Genomic DNA, 16,497 nt, shown 5'->3' with positions numbered 1-16,497 from the left:
ATAACACCTTTTCCTTCCCACCATTAGTCATTCACTACCATTCAGAGAGTCCTTAGAAATTTGCTTATGGGTAATCTTTCAATAGGTAGAGGCTGACCCTTTCAGGATTTGGTGTCCTTTTGTCACCATGCAGGTGATTGTGTGTCAACAGATGCTCATTACAAGTTGGACTTTCTCAATTAGAATAGTAGCAAATCCTAAACTATTTCTTTTTGGTTGAAGGTGTATTATGAACTATCTCAGTATGTTTGTTAAGTTTATAGAGCTTTAGCATAACCAAAATGTCAGTTTTAAACACTGAAATCCATGAAGTTATTAAGAATACAGATAGGGATTCTTACAATAGTTTAGTTTTAGCCGTCCTGTGAAACAATGACCTATTTGGTTAACGATCTGGGAAAATTATATACAAATACATTTTAAATGAATAAATGTTGGGAAAATGCTTGAAGCAAGTATTATTATGAGTCTTTTTAGCCATTTTTACTGTATATGAGAGCCTGAGTTTTTGGTAAAACATATGACACTAGAGAAAGAAAATACTTGACATGCCAATACTTGGATTATACACAACCATTTAGTAACACATTTATAGCAAATATAAAAACACGAGGGCTATATCCTAATGTGGTACATGGATTTGTTTGCCTCTATAAGTTGAATCGACATGTGCAATTTAGAAGACTCGTGTGGAAATCTGGACTTAAGGCTTATCCTTAAAAAAATCAAATCTGGTGTCCCCCGAGTTTCTATCACTGTTTGGTCTGCTGTGTAGAGGTCGCCCCTTTATGGGAGGCATGCATTCTCCAGTTTGCTACTGTGCCCACCTCAGTACTTCCGTTACTCAGGTAACCTTCCTTTGTCCTTATAAGTATTTGAGTTTACAACTTTTATGTTGTAGTATATGTTGATAAAGATTTCAAGTTTTTAAAGTCAGCATGTATTTGCTTATAACATGTAGTCTAGAGGGCCTATAAATCCCTCCGTTATAGAGTTGAATTTCAGAATTTAGAAGTTTTTAAAACTCTTTTCTTCACATATACCACAAGTAATCATCTGCCCATCAAAATGCCTAGAAGCCTTTTTAGGTTATTCCTGGTTATAGTTGGAAAATTTATGAATATTGCAGACATTACATCTTTCTCCTCAGCACCCTTCCTTAAAATTGCAGGTGACTTATTGGCTTTTATCATGCTAGAAATAATCCGCATGGATCAGCATGAGAGCTTTTATTGATAAGCCATTATGTTCTTATTTCTGATTTATATTTTACCTAAAACAAAAAGTAATTTTAAATAGCCATGTAAGTTTGGAAGCCAATAAAAATGGATTTAAAAGGTAGAGCTGCATTAGGGTCCTGGGATTACCTATCATGGTAATCTCAATTACAATATTGAGAGTAGTATTTCTTAGTGAGCTTTGGTGTTTTAAAATACTGGTTTTTAAGTTTTTTAAACCTAGCTCTCTTACACAGAGCATACTGAGCTTTCTAGCAGTAAAGATAAAAATCTACTCTCTTGTATTAGGAAAAAATAACCATGGACTCTTTAATAATAAGGAAAATAAGTGCGTTTGAAGCCAGTCTCTCTTACTTCAGAGGTCATTTCTATAATCACCCGTTTGGAGCAGCAGTGCCCGACATCGGCATCTGGGATCCTGACACGATTGATAGAACCGAATGAAGCAAGTTTGTACTACCCAGAGGAAACCTCCACCTATATTGGGAAGCGCTGGCAACTGTTTCTCTGAAACTCTTCATTCCTCAAACGTTAATGTTTGCCACAAATAGTATTATCAAATGGGGATCAGGTAAAATTCAAGAGATTTCCTGATTATTGGACATAAAATACAGTTTTATAATATTCCTCAAATGCAGATGGTCATGGGGTCTTTCTCTTGGGGTATAATACTTCTGGTAAAGCAAATATTCTTTGGAATACAGTTTAAGAAACACTGCTTTAGAGAGAATAATTCAGATCATTAATTTATGTAAAAAACTTAAAATACTTGCTACTATGTCTTAGGGTTTTGGGGCCATAGAGACAAAAGATACAGCCCTTGCCCTCAAGAAGCTCTTGGTTTCAGAGGGAAACAATGAAATGATTACAATGTACCATGCTAAGTGCTGTGATCGAAGCAAGGATTCTTGGGTCTGGTAAATGTTTAAAGTGAGTTTTGGCAATGAGCACAGTTAATCCGGGGAGGCAGACGAGGGTTGTTTGCAAGGCAGCGACCAGCACGTCAGAAAGCATGGAGGAGTGAGAAGGAAGGGCCTGCTTTCCATTGACTTCCTTTCTCTATTGTATTTTTAAGTTCAAAACATCTTAGGTAAGATCCTCGGTTCAGTGGAGATATACGTAATTTTGTGAATTATTAATTTTTTTCTGCTGTTTTATAGGACAATACCACCCCACTTTTATTCACTGTGATTTGCAAGAAAGAGAAAATGGTGGAATTTTTATTGAAAAAGCAAATACACATGCCGTTGATAGGCCGAGATGGTACAGCAGTTCTTTTTTAAAGCGAAAAGCTGTTTATTCTAGAGTTGTAAGAGTCAAGTCAGAAGTACTAATAAGCTGCACGTAATTATTGGCATATAGTGAAAAATATCACCACGAACAATCAGGTAGACCAGCAAGTATTTGGACTGAGTAACATAAAGAAGAGCATATGGTAGGATTCATCTTTTCGTGTAATATAGAGTGTTGGTTACTTATAATCTGATGTTTTTGGTACTGTAAGCTCTTATTAGCTAAAGGGTTTTGTATGACTTTTATAATTTTTTTTTTTTTTTTTCCTTTCTTGAGACGAAGTCTCACTCCGTTGCCAGCCTGGAGTGCGGTGGTGTGATCTCGGCTCACTGCAACCTCCACCTGCCAGGTTCAAGCGATTCTCCTGCCTCAACCTCCCACGTAGCTGGACTGAGTGTGTACCACATGACCCAGCTTATTTGTGTATTTTTAGCAGTGATGGGATTTCACCGTGTTGGCCAGGGTGGTCGCAATCTCTTGACCACGTGATCTGGTCTCCTTGGCTTCCCAAGGTGCTGAGATTATAGGCGTAAGCCACTGCACAGTTAGCCCAGTTTTGGCTAATTTTTTTTAAAGTGTGGGCTTTTAGTTTATATTTCCTGTATTGTCATTATGATTTATTTGTTGTTGTTGTTTTCAGCCTGCGGTAACTCTTATCTGACCCACAGCTAGTTTGAATTATATATCAGACTAGGAAAGCGAAACCTTCATCTAAATCTTTGCCAGCTTTAGATAAGTGACCTCAGCACAGTTTCTGGGCCATCAGAGGACTCTCAGTTATCTTGTATTATGTCATACCCCAGTGAGACTAAGAGGTTTCTTGTGGTCCCTTCCTTTTTAGCCTTGGTGATCATTTACAGGAGGAACACCTGGTACCTGGTGCTTATAGACCCAAGCTAGCTAGTCTGTGCAAATAGCTATTACGCTGCAGGCATATGTGAAAAGCAGTGGGTGTGTCCAAACTAGCTGTTTAAAGTGCTATTACAGTTCTGGAGTGAAGTGATTTCTTTGTTGTGTAGAACAGCCCCCTCATGCTTGCTGTGCACTATGACCATGGGTATTGTGTATCCTTCTTAAGCAAAATGTAAGAGCTCTACCAAGACATGTGGATGAGGCCGAACTGCCTCTTGTGGGTTGACAAAGTAAGTGTTTATGTTAAAAGACCAGTTAATGCTAAATTGAAGTTTTAGAAACTGATTTGCAAACTACTCCATCTTATACATGGGGTGGGGTTTGTAGTTTTGGTTCTGAGTAGTTTTGAAATAGCAATGAGAGTTAGTCTACCTTTTAGCCAAGCTGGTGATCCCTGAGTAGAGAGCGAACTGAGTAACAAGGGATATTACATGTGGTGGTCATGTCTTGGAAATAGAGGAGAAAATGTGAACTTGCCTTCATGGAACTGAAAAACTAATAAAGCAGGGTTTTTGTCTTGTCTGTTAGTTGGAAGGGACCATGGAGATCCAGCATCCTAGCACCGGATCTGCTGGCATTTGGGATTTTAGGAGGCGAAAAGAAGTAGTTGTTGCCAGTGAGTTTGATACCTGTTTAGTTTTCTGCTTTGGGTGTGATTGATGAGCTCAGTGATCACAGGAACAGATGCATTGTCTATTTTAATCAGATTTTATACTTATATATTTAATATATAAATATATACAAATATGAATATTTTATTATATCATATATTTACATATTAATGTATTATTTACATATTAGCAAATATTAATATAATGTATTACTCTGTAGTATATGTATAATAGAAAATAATGTAATATACAATGTATATTACATATAATTATATGTAATATAATTCTTAGTTATAACAAATGTAGTTATATATTGTATGAAATATGTATTATATATTTTATATCATTTTATATATTAATATTGTATATGTTAATATGCATTATTTTGTCTGTTAATTGGAGTTGTTATATAGTATACAGTAGATTATATGTTTTTATTTTTTATAATATATATATTTAATATTAATTGACATTAATATTTAGTATATAATCTATAATACACATTTATTTATATGAATTCAAAGCACCTCACATAAGATTTTCTGTTCAGTTGAGCAATATGTAATTTTGTGAATTATTAATTTTTTTCTACTTTTTAATGGACAATACCACCCCACTTTTATTCGCTGTGATTTGCAAGAAAGAGAAGATGGTGGAATTTTTATTGAACAAGCCAATACATATGCCGTTGATAGGCTGAGATGGTACAGCAGTTCTTTTTTAAAGTAAAAACCTGTGCATTCTAGAGTTGTAACAGTCAAGTCAGAAGTATTAATAAGATGCACGTAATTATTGGCATATAGTGAAAAATATCACCACGAACAATCAGGTAGACCAGCAACTATTTGGACTGAGTAACAAAAAGAAGAGCGTATAGCAGGATTCATCTTTTCGTGTAATATAGAGTGTTTGTTACTCATAATCTGATGTTTTTGGTACTATAAGCTTTTATTAGGTAAAGGGTTTTGTATGAGTTTTATAAATTGTTTGTTTTTCCTTTCTTGAGATGGAGTCTCACTCCGTTGGCAGCCTGGAGTGCGGTGGTGTGATCTCGGCTCACTGCATCCTCCACCTCCCAGGTTCGAGCGATTCTCCTGCCTCAACCTCCCACGTAGCTGGGACTACAGGTGTGTACCACCACGGCAAGCTTATTTGTATATTTTTAGTAGAGATGGGATTTCAACGTGTTGGCCAGGGAGGTCTCAATTTCTTGAGCTCGTGATCTGGTCTCCTTGCCTTCCCAAGGTGCTGGGACTACAGGCATAAGCCACTGCAGTTGGCCAGTTTTATTAATTTTTAAAGTGTGGGCTTTTAGTTTATGACTACTAATATTGTCATTATGATTGTTGTTGTCATTCTCAGCTTGCAGATATCTCTTATCTGACCCCCAGCTGATTTGAATTATAGTATAACAGACTAGAAAGGCAATGGTGTAATCTTCATCTAAATCTTTGTCTACTTTAGATAAGCGATCTCAGCACAGTTTCTGGGCCATCAAAGGACTCTAACTTAGCATCTTGTATTATGTCATACCCCATTGGGACAAGAGGATTCCTTGTGGTCCCTTCCTTTTGGCCTTGGTGATCATTTGCAAAGATGAACACTTGAGCACCCTAGATGCTTATCGACCCAAGCTAGCTAGTCCACGCAAATAGTTACTACGCCTACACTGACAGGCGTATTTTCAACGGTAAAGTGTGTGAAACTAGCTGTTTGTTATTTGTTTAACATTGGTAACGAACAAAGATTGATAAGTACCGTGACAGGATATGAGCTGAGAAAAATGAACTGGAAAATAAGTCGTGACAGGAAAATCACATTAGGAAATGCTTTCCTCAATAGAGGAAACATGAAATTTGGTTAAGGTTTATTTGGATAAATACTAACACTTTGACTTTTCAATCATTCGAGGGTAACTATCATATTTATGCTCGTATAAATCTTCAGGGGATCAAATTACTTGTGGTAATCATGGACTCCCCCGGTACCTTTTAGTTGCAAAAACGTTGAACACATTGCCTATGACCTTTTTTTTCTTTCCTGGAAACTTATAATTTTGGTATTATATAGTTTTTAGGAGGGATTGTTTCTCTACTTATGTTATTGGTTCTGTCGTGAGACGAATATTACAAGTTGTAGAAAAATCGCTGAGTGTGGTGGTGTAGACCTGTGATCCCTGCTACTTGGGAGTTTGAGGCAAGAAGATTGCTTGGGCCCAGGCGTTTGAGAGAAGCCTGGGCAACATAACAAGACTGTATCTGACTTAAAAATGCAAATTGTGGAAATGTAGAAATTTAAATTTTTGCTCTCAAAATTTGTACCGCAAAGGGATTTTTTTGTGTGTTTTACAAGTTGTCCATGAAGAGTTTCCATGAAACACTTCATAGTTTGCTGCAAATAAACAGTTCTCGAAGCAGAGACTCTTAATACCGATATGGTAAGACTTCACTGTCATAATTTTGTCATTGTAGTTTATCTAAACTATTGACTTGGCCGGGCCCCATGGCTCAAGCCTATAATCCCAGCGCTGTGGGAGGCCGAGGTGGGGGATGACCTGAGGTCAGGAGTTCGAGATCAGCCTGGCCAGGATGGTGAAACCTTGACTCTAAAAGAAGAAAAGACACAAAAATTAGCCGGGCAGGATGGCGCATGCTTGTATTCCCAGCTGCTCAGGAGGCCGAGGCCGAGGCAGGAGAATCGCTTGAACCCGGGACACGGAAGTTGCAGTGAGCCAAGATCACACTGTTGCACTCCAGCCAGGGTGACAGTGCAAGACCACATCTTAAAACATAAAATGACCACTCAAAGTCCATCTATCACATTCTGAAATTTTGGGTTTTGGAAGTTTTTAGGTTTCCTTGTTTAAAAAATCATTGGAAGCTCCTGCATACCATGGGCCACTGGAGGTCAGCGGACATATTTGTGTGTATCCTGGAGTACCTAGAACACAGTCTTTCACGCAAGAAGCATTTTAATGGCTGTTTTTTGAGAGGGGGATTCACTCTGTTAACGCAGGCTGGAGTGTGGTGGCGAGACCTTGGCTCACTCCTATCTCCATTTCCTGGGCACAGGTGATCCTCACACTTCAGCCATCCAAGTAGTTGGGACCACCGTAGACCTGTGTCACCATGCTGGGCTGATTTCTTTAGTTTCTGCAGAGACGGGGTTTTGCCTTGTTGCCCAGGCTGGTCTTGAACTGTTGGGAGCAAGTGTTCTGTCTGCCTCAGCCTCTCAAAGTGCTGGGGTTACAGGCGTGAGACACTCAGCCTTAATCGTTTCATCTGAATAAATAGACAAATGAAGTTTTATCTCATGTAATGTACCAAGTCATATGCCTCATGTATCTTAATGATTCAATATTTAAAATATTGCTTACCTTTGTATTACATTTTAATATTTAAGGATGTGTAAGTTTTGAGGTGTTATGTTGAGAAATTATGCCATCCATAAGAAGGAAATAAATTAAAAATAGATCATCAGCAGCAAAGAGGATTGCAGCGTATTCCCTAGTATCATTCAGCTGGAATCATGATGTTGTGATTGCAGATGAACATTTCTTATACTTTTTATTAGCTCCAACACACGACACGTTCTATGAAATATACCTTTTCAAGCCATACATTACTCTTTAGAATTCTGGTGACCAATAAATAAACTAATATTTTTCTAGGTGGAAAGTTGAAAGTTCCAGGTTTTTCTCTCTCTCTTATAATAGTGTTCTTTCAGGTAGTGGTAGATGACCATGTTTAAGTAATGGAATGTCTTAGAGTAATAAACTCTGTCACAGCACTACTTACAACATTTAATTGTAGCGTAAATATTAAGTAGTATCATTAGGGACAGGAAAGACCAAAATGCTCTGTTAGGGATCTATTTCTCCACGTCCTTGATTGTACTTCATGGGGTTTCCTTTCTTTCTTGGCTTAAGCTCGCATTTCGTTGACCGATTAGGCTTGTTTTTTGTTTGTATTTCCCTCCGTTCTCACGTTGTAAATGGAAAGTTTTGTGGAGTCAGGGTCTTGCTCTGTTGCCCAGGCTGGAGTACAATGGCATGATCTCGGCTCACTACAGTCTCCACCTCCAAAGCTCAAGTGATCCTCCCCCATCAGCCTCCCGAGCAGCTGGGATACAGGCACACACCAGCGTGCCTGACTCCTTCCTGTATTTCTGTGCAGAGACGTGTTCTCATTATGCTGCCCAGGCTGGTCTCAAATTCCCGAAGTCAAGCAATCCACCCACCTTGGCCTGGCAAAGGGCTGTGATTACAGGTGTGAGCCACCATGCCTGGGCAACATTGAGGTTTATTGAAAGGAATTGATGAGTGCTGGCTGTGGTGTTTCACACGGGTTATCTCAACACTTTGGGAGGCAGAAGGGGAAGGTTTCCTTTAGCCCAGGAGGTTGAGACCAGCCCGGGCAATTGAATGAGACTCTCTCTACAAAAGTAACCATCAAGACGTTAGCCTGGCATGTTGATGGTATGCACCTTGTAGTTCCGGCTGTTCAGGAAGTTGAGGTGAGAATATTGCTTGAGGTCAGGATCTTGAGGCGGTAGTGAGCCATAATCATGCCACTGCATTCTAGCTCTGGGTTGACAGAGTGAGACCAGTTTCATAAAAAGAGATTCATAAGACATTCTTGATGCGACTCATTATAATTTGTAAAGTGGAAACTCATTCTTGATATTACCTTAGCAGCGTGTGCCTGAGAAAGTGTCGGAGCCTTTACCTCGACCTTCCCGTGAAAAAGGGAACAGAATAGTCAACGGAAAAGGAGAAGGTGAGAACCGTATTTTATTCAAAAAGTCATTGGATGGAACGCCTCTTTTCAAATACGAGTACCAAGATAGTCTAATAGCTAAATAAAATGTGCTGTTAACTGTATACTAAGCAAAGGAGAAGTCAAATGGTGATAAGTTGTGTCTCTAACTAAGGGTCCACAGTTGATGCTATTGCGAGTACCACTAAAGGAGCTAAGTTATGAGTTCCATTTTAAGATACTCTTAAGACCTGAGGCAAGTCAATAAAGAGGGGAGAGGAAATGAATAAAACAGAAAGAAGGCATGAGGAGGGCGGAGTGTACATGGAGTAATAAAAAAAAAAAATGTGGGTGTATGTAATGGAGGGTAGTAAAGTCAAACTGTTCTGTAGAAGAAGGAAGAACAGGGTGTCAGAAATAGGAAGGAAGATAAAGGGAGCTTCCAATAGCAAAATGTGTCAGAGAACGAGAGTGACATGTTCCTCCTCTTGCTGTCATCCTCACTCCTGGGGAGGCATTAAGGATTGAGGTACTTTACCACACAGACCTGTGTTTTATCTACCGTAGATGAGTGTCACCAAAAATGGTCAGCCACGTATGGCTAGAACTTAGTTTTGTAGAAAACGTTGTAACCTCACAGGATAGTATCATATAGGTCAAATTAACATAATTGAAAGGAATAGTGTTGGGTGACTGATGGAGAAGAAACAAATTAGAGAAGGTCCTGCCTGATGACAAGTTCATGAGGAACACTATGGCTTATAATGTACTATTAAATTCAGGGATACAATAGGGAAGAAACTGAGGCTAAACCAAAAAGGGAAACTAGGGTAATCAAATACGGAAGCACATCGGTGTAGAACAGGGCATTCAAATTTTCCTGAATGAGTTGAGGAGCTTCTGGAAAATGCACACTTTGATCGATTCTGCATTTCTCATGAGTACTCAGGTGATGTTGGTGGTGCTGGTCCTTAGACACAGCTCTGAAGAGCAAGGGAATAGCCTTCCTTTAGAGAAATGTGGAAAAAGAACCATTGAACGAAATGCGAGCTTAAGCCAAGAAGAAACCCATGAAGTGACAATCAGGGCGTGGAGAAATAAGATCCCCTAACAGAGCATTTTGGTCTTTCCTCTCCCTAATGATGCTACTTAATATTTATGCTACAATTAGATGTTGTAAGTAGTGCTGTGATAGAGTTTATTACTGTAAGACATTCAGTTACTTAAACATGGTCCTCTACCACTACCTGAAAGAACACTATTATAAGAGAGAGAGAAACCTGGAACTTTCAACTTTCCACCTAGAAAAATAATTGGTCACCAGAATTCTAAGGGTATATTTCATAGAACATGTCGTGTGTTGGAGCTAATAAAAAGTATAAGAAATGTTCATCTGCAATCACAACGTTATGATTCTAGCTGAATGATACTAGGGAATACGTTGCAATCCTCTTTGCTGCTGATGACCTATTTCTAATTTATTTCCTTTTTATGGATGGCATAATTTCTCAACATAACACCTCAAAACTTACACATCCTTAAATTTTAAAATGTAATACAAATGTAAGCAATATTTTAAATATTGAATCGTTAGATACATGAGGTGTATGACTTGACACATTCCATGAGAGAAAACTTCATTTGTCTATTTATCCAGATGAAGCAACGATGAAGGCTGAATGTCTCACGCCTGTAAACCCCAGCACTTTGAGAGGCTGAGGCCGACAGAACACTTGAGCCCAACAGTTCAAGACCAGCCTGGGCAACAAGGCAAAACCCCGTATCTACAGAAACTACAGAAATCAGCCCAGCATGGTGACACAGGTCAACGGTCAAAACGACTTGGATGGCTGAAGTGTGAGGATCACCTGAGCCCAGGAAATGGAGATAGGAGTGAGCCAAGGTCTCGCCACCGCATTCCAACCTGCGTTACAGAGTGAATCCCCCTCTCAAAAAACAGCCGTTAAAATGCTGCTTACACGGAAGACTGTGTTCTAGGTACTCCAGGATACACACAAATATGTTTGCTGACCTCCAGTGGCCCATGATATGCAGGCGCTTTCAATGATTTTTTAAACAAGGAAACCTAAAAACTTCCGAAACCCAAAATTTCAGAATGTGATAGATGGACTTTGAGTGGTCATTTTATGTTTTAAGATGTAGTCTTGCCCTGTCACCCTGGCTGGAGTGCAACAGTGTGATCTTGGCTCACTGCAGCTTCCGCGTCCCGAGTTGAAGCGATTCTCCCGCCTCGGCCTCGGCCTCCTGAGCAGCTGGGAATACAAGCATGCACCAGCCTGCCCGGCTAATTTTTGTGTCTTTTCTTCTTTTAGAGTCAAGGTTTCACCATGCTGGCCAGGCTGATCTCAAACTCCTGACCTCAGGTCATCCCCCACCTCGGCCTCCCACGGCGCTGGGATTATAGGCTTGAGCCATGGGGCCCGGCCAAGTCAATAGTTTAGATAAACTACAATGACAAAATTATGACAGTGAAGTATTACCATATTGGTATTAAGAGTCTCTGCTTCGAGAACTGTTTATTTGCAGCAACAGATGAAGTGTTTCATGGAAACTGTTCGTGGACAGCTTACAAAACACACCAAAAAAAATCCCTTTGCGGTACGAATTTTGAGAGCAAAAATTTAAATTTCCACATTTCTATGATTTATATTTTTAAGTCAGATACAGTCTTGTTATGTTGCCCAGGCTTCTCTCAAACTCCTGGGCCCGAGCAATCTTCTTGCCTCAAACTCCCAAGTAGCAGGGATCACACAGATCTACACCACCACACTCAGCCATTGTTCTACAACTTGTGATATTCGTCTCACAACAGAACCAATAACATAACTAGAGAGACAATCTCTCCTAAAAACTGTATGATACCAAAATTATAAGTTTCCAGGAAGGAAAAAAAAAAGGTCATAGGCAATGTGTTCAACGTTTTTGCAACTAAAAGGTACCGGGGGATTCCATTATTAGCGCAAATAATTTGATCCCCTGAAGATTTATACGAGCATAAATATGATAGTTACCCTCGAATGATTGAAAAGTCAAAGTGTTAGTATTTATCCAAATAAACCTTAACCAAATTTCATGTTTCCTCCATTGGAGAAAGCATTTCCTAATGGAATTTTCCTGTCACGACTTAATTTTCCAGTTCATTTTTCTCAGCTCACATCCTGTCACGGTACTTTTCAGTCTTTCTTCGTTACCAATGGTAAACAAATAATTATTTGAATCAACTAGCCATATGTGTGTTTTTCTCTGACCGACTTTCCATTACCACCGTCAAACTATGATAAACAGTACACCACTGCTCCCTTTTAAAAGTAAATACTATGCAAAACTAGATGCAGAGTGAGAAAATTAATTTTACAAGAGATCACTTTTAACTTCGTAGCTACACTCAAGTCTTTTTCATCCGATGTGATGTAGGCAATGAATCCACACACAGTTCGTGGAACAGGCTTGAAAGCAAACATGTACAATGAAAATGAGCAAGTTGATTTCTCTACAATTTTTTTTATCTGCTGGTTTCTATCCAGCTTCCCTCTCAGAAAAGGAAAACATAATCTGGGGAAAGGCCAGTGATCTAGGTATTAAATAATGATTCTTGATATAATTAAAATATGTCCCCTGCAGTAAAAGATTCTGGTTACATATCACTGCCTCCACCTGTCTAAATCTATAACATATTCAATGAAAACTGACCTTGAGCTCTATCGCCAGTAGTGACGGTCAATATACTGGCAGAGCCTGACAATAATTGACCCTCACAAATTATCCGACCTGAAGCTGAGCTTAAAATTCACTTAACGGATGACATCAATTGTGTTACCTAATCTGGAAGAAAACTGATGACCTAAAACAAGGTAGAGAGATCCACTGTCCCTTGCCCATGATCTATCTCTGGTTAAAAGACGAATCTGCTTCGCCTCAAAATGGCAGTCTTGATTCCTCAGCAGGGAAACCACTCTGGAAGGTCCTATTGCTTTCCTTTTCCCTAAATCAGTACAGGGAAACCCCTGCAATAGCTGAAATGTAGGAAAGCTAAATGTCCAAAAGTCAAAGAGCAGAGGTGTACGTTCTTATTGAGAATACTCCTGCCAGAAAGATTAAAACGTTAACAATTATAAAATCCCATTATCTTCACTCTATAGGCCCTTACTTTATTCAGGTCCCCATAAACTAGCAAGCCCTCAAAAATGTTCGTAGGCACTCATATACCCAAGGAAAGAGAATGCTGGAAAAATAGAGTCCTGGTAGTTGTGCCTCTATTTCCCTAAGTACCATCTCAATATCTTTCTTCCTATGGGCTCCAACTTCCAGATTCCACTTCTGCAAGGCTCCACAGAAGTCTCCAACCTTCAAATCTTCAGTCTCTGAAAGCACCGATTCCTGAAAGGATGGCCTCAAATGACCAAGTATACGAGCCGTCTATATCCCTGCTCCTGAAAAACAAGCTAACTGGACTCTCCATCACCTGCCCCCAGCACAGATGCACTACCAGCTACCCAGCTGAACTCCATGACTGACTTGCCATCCAATCATGCCCCTGACCCAGCCTACATGAACAAGGGAAGGAACATCAGCGAATTAGGAAAAGAGGCAGAGGTGAGGAGACCACCTGTCCTGGGCCACAGAGCTATGTAGAGTTCAGCAATCTCTAGCCCCTTAGTATTCCAGGGGCTCTAAACCACCTTCTGTAAGTCAGGATGGAAGTAGATGGTGCCACGAAGATTTCTCTCTGCTGTAGCCACTCCTTCAGTGTCTCAAAATGTTTTAACATCTTTCAGTAAAAATCTGTCAGTCCTTGATAAATTTTTAAAAAAAAGGCAGCAAAGTTTTTAGAGCTCCCTTGAACCTTCTATTTTAAGGCGCCTTTGTAGATAATTCCCAACATTCTGTGTGTCGGTCATCTTTGGAATTTATCGATCGATCATTGTTTCTCTTCAAACTTGGCCTTGCCCTGCCCATTCCATTCTTACCCGCTTTCATTGGCTTCACTAGTCAATTCCACACTCATTCTAGACACTGGGTGCACGAGACTCACTCCCGTTTGTATTACCAAAACTCAGGCCAATAGGATATAAAAAGTAGGAAGAATACTGGGATTTAACATGAGTACAAATCTCATTTCTTCCAATTCCTATGTCTTCTTGAATCCTAATCTTTCTGAGACTCAAGTTTTCTATCTAAACGATCCTTTGACCAGAATGTTCAACAGACGTGACAATACTAGAACGTGTTTTAATTCATTCTAAGATTCCTTAAAATTCTGTAATTCTATGTGCTTCTGATTCTGGGAATACATAGCCAGCAGAATTTGAAAAAACGAATAGAATTAAAGAAATAACAAAGACAAAAAAAAAAAAAAAGTTTTAAAAACCTCAAGACACGATTATAGAAAATTCATGGAAAAATAAACAAGACTACCAAAAGTATGATGGAAGTAAGCAGAAATACTAGCCTAAATGAAAGCAAAACTGAGAAATCAAATACTTTCTAAGACTTGCCTAAACTTGCTTTTGTAAAACTTACAGTCCTATGGCCAAAGCTAAGTAAGATCTGCCCTAAAGCCTTTGATGGCAAAAATAAGATACCGGTTACCACTGAAATTGTCAAATTTATGATGACAGACTCTTGGACTAACCACATTCTAACGATAACCTTAAATGAGTGTTGAAGGTATTTAAACTCTCATTAATTTAGATGTTAATTAAATTAATGAATTTAATTAAGCTGCTTCAGATGTATACCATATTCCAAGTGCTACATGGATGTCTATCAATCTATGCTGAGGAGCAAGAGAAGGGATTTGGAAGGCAGGCAGGCTGACAAAGTGGGTCAGCTACTTTGTTAACTAGAAGATCATGAGCCAATTAATCCACTGCTCCAACCCATACTCATTTTTTAAACAAACAGTAGTTGATAGGAACACGGATGTCGTGATGGCTTTATGAGACGATAAGTGCAATAGGATGTCTACCCCAGAATACAACACTCAACAGATGTTAGTTTCTTCCATCTATATTTCCTTGGTTAACATAATTTTTTCAATCTATAAAACCCTACCTGACTGCAGATTCATCAGAACTTCCAACATCTATTAAAGAAAAAGGCAAAATGCATTTTAAATCAATAATAAATGTACAGAATATTAAAAGCATAAGAATGCACAGTGATGCATGCCTGTAATCCAAACTACTCAGGAGGCTGAGGCAGGAGGATCACTTGAGGAACCCAGAAGTTTGAGACCAGCTTGGGAAACAAAGCAAGACTCTACCTTAGTAAGAAAAAAACTTGTGCACACCTGTGTGTATGCTTTAGATCCTGTTTTTGTTGTTGTTGTATTTGTTTTGTTTTGTTTTGTTTTTTAAAGCATAAGACTGATGCTTTGTTACAAAGCATTCCTTTGGGAGCATGCCTGGGACCTTATTAGAATAAACAATCATAATTAGTGGTATTTAATTAATGCAACAAGAAATGTTACTTCCCAGTGTATTTACTAAATGCAAAGCATAATAAATCAGAATGAATTTTATAATGTGGTCGCTTCTAAATTTAGCTAAGGTTGGTATATCATCTGACACTGCACAGGATTTTTATAAAACACCTATTATATCAAAGAGCTGGCTGTCTCAAACACATTGGCCGAAGCATCTTTACGCAACTTAATCACATCTTTTTCACTCATGTCAATGAGACTTCTCTGTCTGAGGCCTGACACTTATGAAGTGAAATGGGCTGCAGTGGTTTACCCCAATTCTAGCATCCCTCCTGCCTCCAGTACTCTCCACAGCAATAACCTCTTTTGTGAGACTGGGCATATGCTGAAGCAACTGGAAATCAGTTGTCTCAGGTTGACTTCGCTTTAACTCCCGAGAGTGCAGCGAATGTCTTTCTTTCCTCCCTCCTTCTCCTTCCACAATCGCTCTTCCTTTGAAAAAGGAATCTTCAGATCTGTCGTCCCGATGCTTCCCTTCCGAACTGCTTTTTCTATGGATAATTGTAACCACTTTTTTCGTCTGTATTCAGCAGTGGTGTCTACCCATAATTTCTGTTTTTTCATTTCATACTCTTTCCCTGTGGCTTGAATTATGCTAATAAAAGGAAATTCATGCTCGCCCTTGATTCTGTTGTTTTGTAAATTGCGGTCCAATGGTTGTTTTTCCACATTTCTCTAAAGGCTATTGCCTTGCTCTTCAGAGCTGTGTCTAAGGACCAGCACCACCAACAGCACCTGAGTACTCATGAGAAATGCAGAATCGATCAGAGTGTGTATTTTCCAGAAGTTCCTCAACTGATTCATGAAAATTTGAATGGCCTGTTCTCTACCGATGTGCTTCCGTATTTTTTTACCCTAGTTGCCCTTTTTGGTTTAGCCTCAGTTTCTTCCCTATTTTATCCCTGATTTTAATACTACATTGTAAGCCATAGTGTTCCTCATGAACTTTTCATCAGGCAGGACCTTTTCTAATTGATTTCTTCTCCATCCATCACCCAACACTATTCCTTTCAATTATGTTAATTTGACTTATATGATACTATACCGTGAGGTTACAACGTTTTCTACAAAACTAAGTTCTAGCCATACGTGGCTGACCATTTTTGGTGATACTCATCTATGGTAGATGTGTGGTAAAGTACCTCAATCCTTAATGCCTCCCCAGGAGTGAGGATGAC

The 16,497-nt window shown here is 39.1% G+C and overlaps 1 long non-coding RNA gene across 6 annotated transcripts; it reads left to right on the top strand.

Moving 5' to 3' along the window:
• The first annotated feature begins 3,635 nt into the window (after nucleotides 1–3,635).
• On the top strand, nucleotides 3,636–15,945 carry LOC116273523. 6 transcript variants are annotated; one of them, XR_004181838.1, is made up of 6 exons: nucleotides 5,128–5,181; nucleotides 6,407–6,491; nucleotides 8,751–8,832; nucleotides 10,469–10,809; nucleotides 11,145–13,425; nucleotides 14,897–15,945. It is a non-coding gene; the product is annotated as an uncharacterized LOC116273523 (long non-coding RNA). The 6 variants fall into 6 exon arrangements; XR_004181837.1 differs by having other exon boundaries at nucleotides 8,748–8,832; XR_004181840.1 differs by lacking the exons at nucleotides 5,128–5,181; nucleotides 6,407–6,491 and adding an exon at nucleotides 3,636–3,673.
• The last annotated feature ends 552 nt before the right edge of the window (nucleotides 15,946–16,497 follow it).

This window comes from Papio anubis, unplaced genomic scaffold (genome assembly GCF_008728515.1).
Source record: "Papio anubis isolate 15944 unplaced genomic scaffold, Panubis1.0 scaffold811, whole genome shotgun sequence".
In the NCBI taxonomy this organism is placed as follows: Eukaryota; Metazoa; Chordata; class Mammalia; order Primates; family Cercopithecidae; genus Papio; species Papio anubis.
Note: the sequence above shows the minus strand (reverse complement) of the source record. Positions and strands in the feature narration are given on the sequence as shown.